The 12,642-nt window shown below is 47.2% G+C and overlaps 1 long non-coding RNA gene across 1 annotated transcript; it reads left to right on the forward strand.

The window, feature by feature from the left end:
- Positions 1 to 1,948: 1,948 nt before the first annotated feature.
- Positions 1,949 to 4,305, forward strand: LOC119088100. Its single transcript, XR_005091689.1, has 2 exons — positions 1,949 to 2,121; positions 2,733 to 4,305. It is a non-coding gene; the product is annotated as an uncharacterized LOC119088100 (long non-coding RNA).
- The last annotated feature ends 8,337 nt before the right edge of the window (positions 4,306 to 12,642 follow it).

The raw sequence follows: 12,642 nt of genomic DNA on the forward strand, positions 1-12,642 counted from the left end.
TCTAGAGGAACAAAAATTGATAGGATGATACATGTTACAAAAGGAAAATACTCAACTGGGTATGGTCAAGGTGGTCTGACAATGTCTGCCTTCACATTGGAAAGGCTGAGAACCCTGCATCTGTTCAGTCCATGAGGCTGGATGTCTCCGCAGCCACACTCTGGCACTGAAGGCCTGGAGGATTCCTCCAGAGCCGTTGACCCACACTGGAAAGCTGGAGAACGTAGATTGTGATGTCTGTGAAGGACAGCAGCAGCAACAAGGCAGATGCACTGACCTGCAGGGGAGGAAGGCAGGCAGGCAAGCTTTTCTTTTAGACTTCTTTGTGTGTGGGCCTCCAAAGGAAGGCGCCAACCACTCTGGAGGAGGAGCTACCCATTTCAGTTAATGTTTCCTGGAAATGTGCTAACCGACTCACTCAGAGGTGTGTACTTAGTTGGCTTCAGCTCCAGTCAAGCTGGCAATCAGGATCCGCTATGGCTGATGAAATTCCTGTGGTAAAGAAAGAACCGCAGGATTCTAAAGACTGTGCCAAGACCCCATCCCTTCTGTACTCCTAAAAGGACTCTGTAGTCCCACGGACCCCTCCCTCTAATGAGGCCTTCCTTGGAGGAACTCTAGGAAGGTAGCAAGCAGCAAGAACACATGGTATCCCAAAGAGGATGGCCTTTCTGGTTTAGGAAATGAATGGAGTTCTGTTACCTCATGACCATATATGAGATCTCTTCCAGGTTCCCTGCTCTGCCAAGCTTCTGACTCTGAACCCTGTGAAACGATCTCCAGTCCAATGTCTTCCTGTCAATCATCCCCACGAGGGGAGGAGCCATGAAGTGCAGATAACCTAAAACCCTCAGAGCCTGGTCCCGGCCCCCCCTCCCCCCCCCCCCCCCCCCCCCCCCCCCCCGCTTGTTTATAGAACCAGAGCTCAGCTCAGCCTGTGGCAGGCACTGAAAACCCTGCACATTTGAAGAGGGAGCCTTCTTGAATTTTCTAAACCTTTCACATTTTTTGGGGGGTTTGTGGCCAAACTTTTGGGGTGGATTTTTTTTGTGTGTGTGTTAAAGATAAACAAATATGGCTGGGGATATAGCTCAGTTAGTAGATTGCTTGCTTAGCATGCAAAAAACAAACAAACAAACAAAAACCCTCCTGGCTCAATCCCCAGCACTGGTTACCCTGGGTGTCAGAGGAGCATGCCTGTAATTCCAGCATTCAGGAAGTGGAGAGAGGCCATTCTCAGCTACATAATGAGTTTGAGTCCAACCTAAGACACATGAAACCATATCTTTAATTAGACAGATGAATAAACAAATACGAACAAACCAAGATAAACAAGAGAATTTTGTGTTTAATTAACACAAGTTGAGACCTGAGCCCAGGCTGGTAACTGGCAGCCCAGTGATTCTCCCTGGAAGGAATGGGAAGCAGTGAATCCTCTAAAGTGTAATCTGATAGCAAGGGCTGCCCCATAGGAGACCCAAATCTACCACTACTTAGCTATTTTACTGGAAAAAGGGGCACACACTCATGGGTCTCAGCCTCTTCACTTTAACTGGGACGAAAGCCACCAGCCTAGTCCCACAGGTGTCCCTTGTACAAGCCAGTACCTGTGACAATAGTCAGTTCATTGTGATGCTCACGTAGCTGATGCTGTGCTGTTCCTCATGGGCATTGGTTCATTTAATCATCGTGGTCACCCTAGCGGGTATACCTAGTTACCTTTAGCAATGAATAAAGCGAGGCCCAGACAGGTGAAATTATTTCATAGCAGTAGAAAAAGCAGCGTTCATCCTTTTTCCTGTAACACCTAACTTCCTTTCAGAATAGAGCTTGGCTCTGAGTAAATAGTCCAAACTCACCACCTGCCACTATGGGAGTTGGCGGTGTGGGGAGGCAGGATGCTGGGGTTCTGACAACCTATGTAGCTTCTCTGCAGTGAGGACAGAATCCCATTCTGGATCTCCTCCTGGCTTACCATGGCTTCCAGTCACTGCAAAACTGCCAAGCCCCTTGGTGTGAGTGCAGCTTTTAACCTGCTTCTTCCGTCTCGTATCAGGGACTTGGAGGCTGTTTCTGAGATCACTCCGCTGGAGGAGGGACCCTGAGGATACAAGAGGAGAGGTAAGGAGGGGAGGTGGAAGCGACAGAGGAGGGAGGCTGGAGGCTCATCTCTCTTACAGTTGTCCCAGAGGATAACGTGATCCGTGGCGTAGGACATCATTAAAGTTCGTATTCTGAGACTTCACCAGCTGTTTCAGCACTGGGATGGAGCTGGCAATCGCAGGCTCACAGGGCCCCTTTGGCAGATGAGGAATTCAAAGTATGGTGAGGTCATGGGACTAGGCAGTACAAACTCAGCCCCAGGACCCCAAAGTCTGCCTCCCTGCAGCAGCACGATTTATTTCCCTATTCTCTGATAAGCTTTAAGACGAGATATTGGGCATGACCTTTGCAATAAATCTAAGTTTCAGTGTCGATTCCCTCCGTGGCCCCGGCTTAGGAGTGAGGGTCAGGAGTTCTTCTTTGCTGGTTTTGGCACCAGTGCTAAGCCATTCTGGTGGAGGCCTTGTCATTTGCCTTGTAGTTTCCAGTATCTTCCTCATGAAGCCCAGGCTTAATGATGCTTCCCTGCCTTCTGGGTATATAGCGAGGAGGGTTAATTAGACAATGTTTGCACGGGGCTTTGAAGATGAAAGCACCGTATAATTGGTATTACATCTCATCTCTTCCAGAGACCAGGAATGCTTCTACTTCAGGGAGTTTCAGCGTGTCTTCACTTGTACCATTCACTTTAGGATAAAACTTGTCAAGCACCAGTGAACTAATGATATCATGTAGTGAGCCAAAGAGCAAAAATAAACAGCTCACACTAAGGACTCCAAGGAACATCAGGAAGCAGCTGTCAGGGTGATGAGATGAGCCCACCCATCCAGCTGGGAACCGCCAGGAAGTGCTGCTTCCTAGGATGTGGTCTCCAACCCAAGGGGACCCAGGTCGAGAAAGCTCCAGACGGCAGAGTGCCATCCCAGATGGGAGAGGCAAGGAAAGACATTTTAGAAGAACCGAGATGCAGGGCATGCTATGGGAGAAGAGGTTGTCAAGCAAATGGTTTTCTTGGACAGTCATTTCAAGGGCTTTCTGGTTGGCTTCTGTGTCCCTGATAGTGTTGCGACCCATCAGTCTGTCCCCCAATGTCAAGCTGATTGGTTGTTTCTTTGTGATGAACCCACAGCTCCTCAGCCTTCTGTACCCTCCTCTTACCCAGTTTTCTTAGACTTTTACCTCTTCTTGATTTTTACTTTTCCTTCTCTCACTGACTTCTGTGGGACTCTCTCCCCAAGCAGCTCTTGCAGATTCCATCACACTCAGGCTGAAAAGCCTTCACCAGCCACAGGACCGGTCATCCGCACAAATCAATGATATCCAGTAACTTTTACTTAGGTAAATTCTTGTGGCCCACTGCTCTCGCAACACGCATGGCGTGCTCATGTGAACACCTGGCCCCCCGGGGTGGTGCTGTTACTCGAGGTTGAGGTTGTGGAATCTTCTGGAGGGATGGCTTACCTTAGAGTTGAGTCACTGAGTCGCTGGGGTGAGCCACGGCGGGTTTTCACTTGGTCCTGCTTCCTGTCCCTCTGTGCTGTTTGGTTCACTAACATGTAAGATGCTGCCTCCTTTCGCCACAGTCCAAACCTTTCCAGTCACCACACATTCCCAGCCACGATGGATTGCACTTTCTAAATCTAAGCCCAATTGAACTTCTGCCCTGTTACTGGAATTGTTAGGGTCAGGGTCTGGGCCCTGGCAGCCCTGACAAGCTAGGGTTGGCCCCTCAGTCTCAATGGGACAATTAGACAAGCCACAGCAGAAAGGAGAGGAAGATTTATTCAGTATGGCCGCCTTGGGAAGAGGAACAAATCAGCCCCAGTGACTCACACCCCAGTCTATCTTTTTGGTACCGACATGAGGTTTAGGTTTAAACAGAGGGCAAGAGGTGTGCATAGCTACCCCGGCCCAGTCAAGGGGTCTTGCCCATCACTAAGGAATCATCGGCTCAGCTCCTACAAGGTGGCCTAGCGCACTGTCAGTCTGTGAGAAATCTCTTCTTGGGAGACAAGCTCCCCCTCTAGCTGGCATCTCATTCACGCCTCAGTCCTTTCTCTTCTCCCAGGAAGAGATTCCTGGGGGAAATTCCAGTTCCTTGGCGTCCGCTGTCTGATAGCCAAAGGGGGAGACTAGGTGTCTTTCTTCTTGATATCAGATAAACCCTCTCTGGTTGCTTTCTGTTGGGTATCTCATGACAGCCCCCCCCCAAAAAAAAGTAAATAACACCCCAAAAGGTTTTATTCTCTCCCTTGAAGAATAGGAAGCCATGTCCAGTGGGAGGAATTTTAACATGGGAATGACATAGACCAACTCTAAGATTGAGGAGGATTTGAATTGCAGTGGGAGGGGGAGGGGGAGATGGAGTGATGTCATTCAGAGACAAGAGAGGGAACCTGATATGCAGCGGTGAGGACAGGGAGGAAGAAATGGTTTGGTGTCTGGGTGGAGGTAGAGGGTGCAGGCGGGGATGAGGAGGACACTCGTGGCTTCGGGTAGCTAGAGAGAGCGAATCTAGGCGAACCTAGGCTGACAGGGGAGCTGTGGCTGCTCAGGTCAGTTCTCAGCATCTTGAGGAAGGCCGTCCTCCTGAAGGGGGTGTCCCGTTCTTTCCTGCTGAGAATGTCATTAGAGCAAAGCACAGCAGCCCTGACCTCCTAAAACTGCTGCACCCGGAAGACCCACGCAGGAAGGGCCTGAGTTCCAGGCTAGCCTTGGCTGTGGAGTGAGAAGATTCTGTTTCAGGAAAATGCCCATAAAGGTGCCCAGGCTTGGTACCCTTGCTTCTCAGTGTCTTTTTTAACTTCAGCCAGTGGTGGGGCTGACCCACCAGGGTACAGTTCCTTGGCAATATTCTTTGTGCATTTTCCCCCAAGAGTCTTCTAGGTGCTTCTTGCTTTACGGAAGTGGGTATGTTGTCATTTACTAAGGGATCTTTCCTTTTCGTCGACCTGCAGGCCTGTGGGGGAGGTGAAATGCTTTTATTTTCACCACTAGGCAGTGGGGATGGCTTCCTGGCCTATGTCAGGTGGAGTTAGAATATTGAATACCATTCCCTGGGGCCAACTGCCTAAATTCCCCTCTCCTCCCTGGCACAGCTGAGAGGTGAACTGTTTGTTCTTCCTCCAAACACCCGCGGATATCTGGAGAGGAGATGTTTTATATGCCAGTCACATTTAGGCTCGATTAGCTTTATTCTGTAGGAGGATACAGAAAAAGTCCAAGAGGAACCCTGGATATTTCTTACACACCCAGGGCAACAGATGAGGCCATTTTCCTCTCAGTTAAAAAAAATCCAGATTTGGTAAATGAATTTGCTGGCCCGTGCTGGAGATCCCGGCAAATGTTTCATCCTGTGTCCTTGCAAAGAGTGAGACATGACTGCTATGTCATTGTTAGAAGTTAGGAATTAAAAAAATATGTGATGACAAGTTCTCAGGGCAAATAGCAATGCTGATTCTTCATAACGCATGTCTATCTTAGAAAGAAATTGGGTTGTCTAAAAATTAAAACACAAAATACTAACAATCCCAGTCTAGTTCAATTTAAATTACATTTCAAACCATCTCTCCTTTTATGACGTCTCTAGCTATTGGAAATTCATGATTAATTCTTAAAGCATTAGCTTAGGATTACTAACGCAAACAGCTTTAGAAATAGCTTACTACTTGTAAAAGATGGTATAATAATATAGCTGATATTAGCTGCACCATGCAGATAACACTCACACGCACACACACACACACACACACCATACACTCAGACATTCAGACACACATAAACACACAGACATACATAGACACACACAGACATACACAAACACTGAGACACACACCATACAACACACACACACACACACACACACACACACACACACACACAGTCACAAAGCCCAACTCTAGGATGGGCAAATTGTCTGTGGTGTGATTTAGCATAAAGCCTCCCTTCCATCTGTTTGGACGGAGCTCATTTCCCTGGTGCTTAAGCTGTTAGCTTGCATGCAAATACTTGCTTCCAGGGAACTGAGGCCTGAGCTGCTTTGGGCCTAAATTGATTGCTGAAGTTACAGGACTGAAATGCCTCAGGTAAGAAATTCAGTCAAAAGGAAAACATTAAGTCGACAGCTATGTAAGGCATGCTGCCTGACAGCCAGGGGTGCTGGGGGATGGAGGAGCAGTGGCAAATGAGGTCAGTGGAATTAACATTCAATTACCCCTTGACTGTGAAAGGGCCAGCCAAGGGGCCAGCCACTTATCTGAAGAAATGGCTGACGTCAGCGAGGTTTATCTTAGCCTCTTTCTCTCCCTACAAATTAAAGATAGGTAATTGACTTTTACCCCCTCGTCTCAATTCTAGAATGTTCTCTTTATTATTTGTAACTGTTTGGGTCTTTAAGTGCAGAAAAATCATATGGATGTGACTAGCTCTGATGCCTGGCTTGTGCTACTACGTTAGAGAGAACAATCCCAGCCCTGGAACACTTTCTCTTTGTTTATCCGCCTCACCAACTTCCTGCTGCACACAGGCACTTCTTAAGCACTTGGTGAACACCCACCTTCTACCCATGACACCTTTGAAAAATCCATAGTGCTTCCTGTATGTTCTCAGATGTAATTAATTCATCTTCTTTGAGCTCCACATCACCAAAACATTGCATGAGCAAATCACACATTAAACTGTTTTCTCCTTGCTCTTAGTGTTAGAATTCTGCCCCGACTCCAGCTGCACCACCTCGCATGTGCAGTTCAGGAACTAAGCAAGGGGTCTTGCGTCATCAGTGTGCACTGGTGATTAAGCGCACTCGGCGTGGTCACGCAATCAGCGCGTGCATGGCGTAGCTCTGTAAGCCCACCTGTGCATGTGTGTGGAAATCCTTAAAGAGCCTGACAGAGACCCTACCTCTCCTCTGCTGGCTTCTCTCCTGCCCCCACGATCTCTCTTTCCCTCTCTCTGCTCTCTGCACGTGCTTCTTTCCAGGCCTGGTTCTTTTGCACCCCGCGCCCCCCCTTAAAGCTCTGATACTGGGGTTTTTTTCATGGTAACCAGCGTCACTTACCATTTTTTAAAACAACACTTAGTATCTGGCATTTATGCAAATGTATGTAAGTATATTCAGATGTGTGCACAAGTATTCATGGGGGTGTAGAGTGCTTGTGCACAGGTGTGTGGAGACAAGAGGACAATTTTGAGTGGTGTTCTTCGGGCCCTGCACCCCCACCCCCACCCCATTTAGTATGTGTTTGGGTGTGTGCAGGTTTCAATGCAATGTCACAATGTACATGTGAAGGTCACATGACAACGTGTGGGAGTCACTTCTCTCCTTCCACCGTTTGGATTCTGGGGATCAAAAGTTTACACACAGGTCATCCTGTGTGCATGCGTGTTGGAGGATAGCTTGTGGGAGCTGATTCTCTTTTTCTCCTACGCTGGTTCCAAGACACTGAACCCAGGTCATTAGGACTGGCAGCAAGGGCTTTTACCCTCTGAGCCTTCTTTCTCTCAACCTGAAATCTATCAAACAGATGAGGCTGGCTGCCCAGTAAACCCTGGGGATCCTCCCATCTCTCCCTCTCCCCTCTGGCCCAGAACTACAAAAACCACCATGGCTTTTCTTTTTAAACCATAAGTTTGGGGGACCAAACCCAGGTATTCATGCCTGTGAGAGAAGAAGGTCACCAGCTGAGGCAGCTCCCCAGGCCCTGCTCTAGCATTTCTATTCATTATTTTTAATTACATGCATGAATGTGTGTCTGAGTGTAAGTATATGCGTGAACCTGCCTGCAGAGGCCAGAGGAGTCAGAGCTGGAATTACAGGTGGTTGTGAGCACCAGACATGGGTCCTGGGGACCAAACTCAGGTCCTCTGGAAGAGCAGTCCATGCTCCTAGCAGCTGAACCATCTCATCTCTCCATCCCAATTCCAGCATTTTTATATACGTCTGTGCATATTCTGGCCTCTGTTGTGCTTTGCCCGAGACTCCTGTGCTGTGGAGTATGTCTTCACAAAATTCTACACACGTTGTTAGATGGCTCACCAAAATGACTATACAAACATTTCCAAAGTCACCACTGTGGCGGTTCCTATTCCCCACCCCAGATAATTACTAACAATGGCTAACATCTGAACATTTATTCATTTCCAACGTAGCTGTAAGTTGGTGCCTATGGTTTGCGATTTTCTGACTACCCATCAGCGAGAACCCCTTTTCATCCCTCGCTCATCCAGCATTCCCTTTGGCGATTTGAGCCATCACTGCCTCTGCCCATCTTCCAGCTGGGTTCCTTTCCCTGTTTGTATTGATCTGCAGGCATTTCGTCAATCTTCTGGCACTAATCCTTCCTTGGCTGCACGCAGTGAGATGGTATTTTGTCTCTCTTGTGTCCGTCACTGGCTTTTAACCTTGTCTGCTGTGCATGTTGGAGCAGGGATTTTCATCAGCTCCTTCCTTTTCTCTTTGCTTCTTCTGACTTGTTTAAGACATCCTCCCTGACCCAAGATGATCAAGCCATCCTCCCACTCCCCTCACAGAGCATCTTCTGCACTGGAGCTGTCAATCCATTGGATTTTTTTTTTTTTTTTTTTTGCTTATGGAGTGAGGTGAGGATGTAAATGTTTTTTTTTTTTCATTAGAATGAGCTAATTTCCCAACATTGATAAACAGCCTTTTGTTTCTCTGCTCATATACAATACCACTTCCGCTACATCCCACTTTGACATGAATTGCCCATCTGGCTTTATACTCTCCCTTCTGCTCCATTGCCCCATTGGTAACTGAGACAGAAATGTAACATTTTAGTCCTTATGGAGGGAGCCATGTCTCCTGTGTAGTAAGAGTTCTCATGTCATGACCACGGAGCCATGTCTCCTGTGAAGCCCTATATTCTTATTATGGTCTTAGGCATCCCTTCCTTGTACACATAAGGTGTTCTTAGCTTTATTCTGCACACAAGGAAACGGAGGCACAGAAGTCCCAACAGCATGGCCACTGACTTGGGAAGGTTGGCTGCTCTATTTATGTCATTTGATTACAAAAGACCAGTGATTTCCACTGGGCCACGCCACAAGGACCGGAGTGTCAATTTGATAAGCTGCCAAAAGGGCCTGTGGCTATGTCTGTCCCTGGGGACCAAGAACTAACTAACTGTGTTAAGTCTTGTGGGTTTCTTTGTCTAGCCTGGCAATGGTGTGTTCACAGAAACACCTTCATTAAGGAAGAATTATCCCAACCTTGATGTTGAAAGCACCCAGTTGATACCTGGTTTTGAGTGATCTTGCTCTCCCTGGGGCTTTTAGCGCTCCTGTCTAAGCTCTGCAGATAGGCTGGTTATGAGGCTGAGTGAGTAGACGGGGAGATGCCACCCTGCTTCCACCTTCTGATCTGCCCCCCTGTGCTTTGCAGCTTCCTGCTTTCACAGTACATGGCTCTTCAGTTAGTCAGCACATCATTGACACATTTTTTTTCTTTTTTTCAGTTGAACAGCCAGAATGGGCAGTTTTTCTTAAAATAGCATTTTTTAAAGGCAGATGGAGGTAACCTCTGATCCTGGCAAGTTTAGCAAGACCTTCCTTGTTAAGCAGGGATGCATGATGAGCTGAAGGTCCAGCACCTTGCAGCCTCTATGCTGGGCCTGGAACTGGCCTCCTGATGCCCCGGGAAGGGTTTGATATCACTTCTGCAGACTTAACAGGGGGCCTGTCTTAACAGATAGTGTGCATTTAGTTTTCTTTTTAAAATTAGAAGAGTTCATTTTTATCTCCTTTAATTTAAGCTCATTTTTCTTTTTCAATTGTAATAATTTTCAATATCCTAAGAAATGAGTTCTCAAGGAAATGAATCGAAGTAACACATGAGATTCTTCACTTTGTTGCTTTCAGCAATACAATGATTTTAATTTGGTAAATCAATTATAGTCACTATTCTACTCATCTTCCTGTTGCTAGAGCTCTCAAAGTATCACAAGGGAGAGAGAGAATGGTCGCAACTTGGCTTTCTGTCAGGACAGAGAGGCATTCAATACAAACAGCAAAAGACACAACTGTGTGACTCGTGCCCATGACATTTCTGCTGCCAAAGCTGGACTCAAGGCAGTGTTGGCAGGGTGTTGCTGACACCAGTGCTCATCAGCAGAAAGCATGATTGTACTGATTAGAGAGCACTAGGTGATATAAGTAGTTGTTATCAAGACGGACTAAATGATATAAATAGCTATATAACCAAAATTGAGAACCACTGGTACCTGGACAACCCCTGAAGATACAAAAAGCTTAGGGGATACAGGTTTGAGACATGCACCAAGCTGGACACCCCCTTTTTGTTGCCTCACGCGCATGTGCGTGCGTGTGTGCGTGCGTGCGTGTGCTGTGGGATGTTCTGTATGTCCTGTGGGAGCCCTTCTTGGGTTCCTTGTGGCGTTACCCAGCAGGTCCGTATAGAGGATTATTAGGACCATAGGCCTGAGTGCAGGTGTTTGAGATGGTCTGCACTTGGCTGTGCTGGGGGATGGTCTGTATGTCAAGTTGTTCTGATTGGTTAATAAATAAAACCTGATCGGCCGTGGCTAGGCAGGAAAGATAGGCGGGACTAACAGAGAGGAGAAATAAAAGGACATAAAGGCAGAAGGACTGTGCTGTAGCCGCCGCAATGACCAGAGATGCTGCAGCCGCCGCCATGACCAGAGACACTGCAGCTGCCGCCATGACAAAAAGCATGTGAAGACGCCGATAAGCCACCAGCCATGTGGCGAGGCATAGATAAAAAGAAATGGTTAATTTAAGGTAAAGGAACAGTTAGCAAGAAGCCTGCCACGGCCATACAGTTTGAAAGCAATATAAGTGTCTGTGTTTACTTGGTTGGGTCTGAGCGGCTGTGGGACTGGCGGGTGGCAGAGATTTGTCCTGACTGTGGGCAAGGCAGGAAAACTCTCAAGCTACATGCGTGCGTGCGTGTGTGTGTGTGTGTGTGTGTGTGTGTGTGTGTGTGTGTGTGTGTGTGTACATATGTATCTTCATGCACTGGAGATCAGAGGTCAATATCTGGTGTCTTCCTCAGCCACTCTCTGTCTTATGTTTTGAGATAGCCTCTCTCTTGGGCACTCACCAATTCAGCAATTCAGACAGACTGGCTGACCAGCAAGCTCCAGGGATTCACCTGTCTTTGCCTCCCCAGCACTGGGATTATAGGCTTTTTATGTTGGCATTGAGGATCCGAACCTCATGCTTGCCTGGCAGACACTTTCCTGACTGAACCATCTCCTCAGTTCTTTGGCAGGATATTTTTGTTAATTAAAAAGTGAATATGACAGTAGCTAGATGCAGTAGCATTCATCTGTAGTTCCAGACACTCTGGAGGGAGACTGAGGCAGAAAAGTCAGCTGAGCACAAAAGTTCGGGGCCATCCAGGGTTATTATGAGTCATATTATCTATCTATTTATCTATCTATCTATCTATCTATCTACAGAACAGTTTAAGATTTAAAGAAAATTGAACACATAGCACAGGGAATTGCCATATGCTGCTCTCCATACGTACTTCAATGTTACTTATATTTTATGTTAATATGATTGGTTGCAATCAATGAACAAGTACTGAAATATCGTTACTAGCTGAGCTGAATATTAAGAGTGTCAGAACTCGGACTCGGTGACCATTCTGTTTTGCAATCATCCCTTCCTCATAGCTGTGACAGTTACTCAGATCTGCCTTGTTTTTGGAGAGAATAAAGTGATGATATTATATATTGTAAAAAGCCCCTTGCTATTTGCTGATATTTTTCTAATAATTAGTTGGGGATCAGGAACTTGGAGGACAGTCACGGGGCCACAGAGACATTTTCCTCACAGTCTATCTATCAATAAGACATGATATCAACTGTGGGCACTGGCTGTCACCTGATTCTTGTTTATGGGCACCTCCTTATGATGGCTAATACGGTCAAATTGGTGGAATTTAGAGTCACCAAAGAAACAAACTGCTAGGCATGCCTGTGAGGAAATCTCCAGTTTAGGTTAATGAGAAGGGAAGGCCCACCTTGAATGGGGCGGCACCATTCTGTGGACTGACACCTCAGACCAACTGGAAAATAGAAAGCAGGGCAAACCCCAGCCAGTATTGGTGTCTCTGCTCCCTGACTGCGCATGCAACGTGATCTACCTCACGCGGTCTTTCTCTGCCTTCCTCGCCCCATTGATGGCTCCGTGCTGGAATTCTGAGATTGTTGCTGAGAACCCGGTGCTCTGCTTTGGTACAGCGACAACACTCCTGTTCAACAAGCTGCTAGGCGGTGGCTGGAGCTGTTTGTTCGGAACTTGAGGATCCATGCGGAGGACTCAGCCAAAGCACACAGACAAGCTCGGAGCAGGGGCTGCTTTCCAGCGACGCATCAGAGAACAACTTCCACCCCATTCTTAGTACCTTCCCAGATTTGAAAAGAAACAAACGAATAAATAAAACTAGCGTTGGAGCAAACCTCTGTGAGGGAGACCGGCTGATGTCCGTAGTAGTCGGCACTTGCTGTCAGAGGCCTCACCCCCCTCTCCCGC

The sequence above is a fragment of the Peromyscus leucopus genome, chromosome 5 (genome assembly GCF_004664715.2).
Source record: "Peromyscus leucopus breed LL Stock chromosome 5, UCI_PerLeu_2.1, whole genome shotgun sequence".
Taxonomy (NCBI): domain Eukaryota; kingdom Metazoa; phylum Chordata; class Mammalia; order Rodentia; family Cricetidae; genus Peromyscus; species Peromyscus leucopus.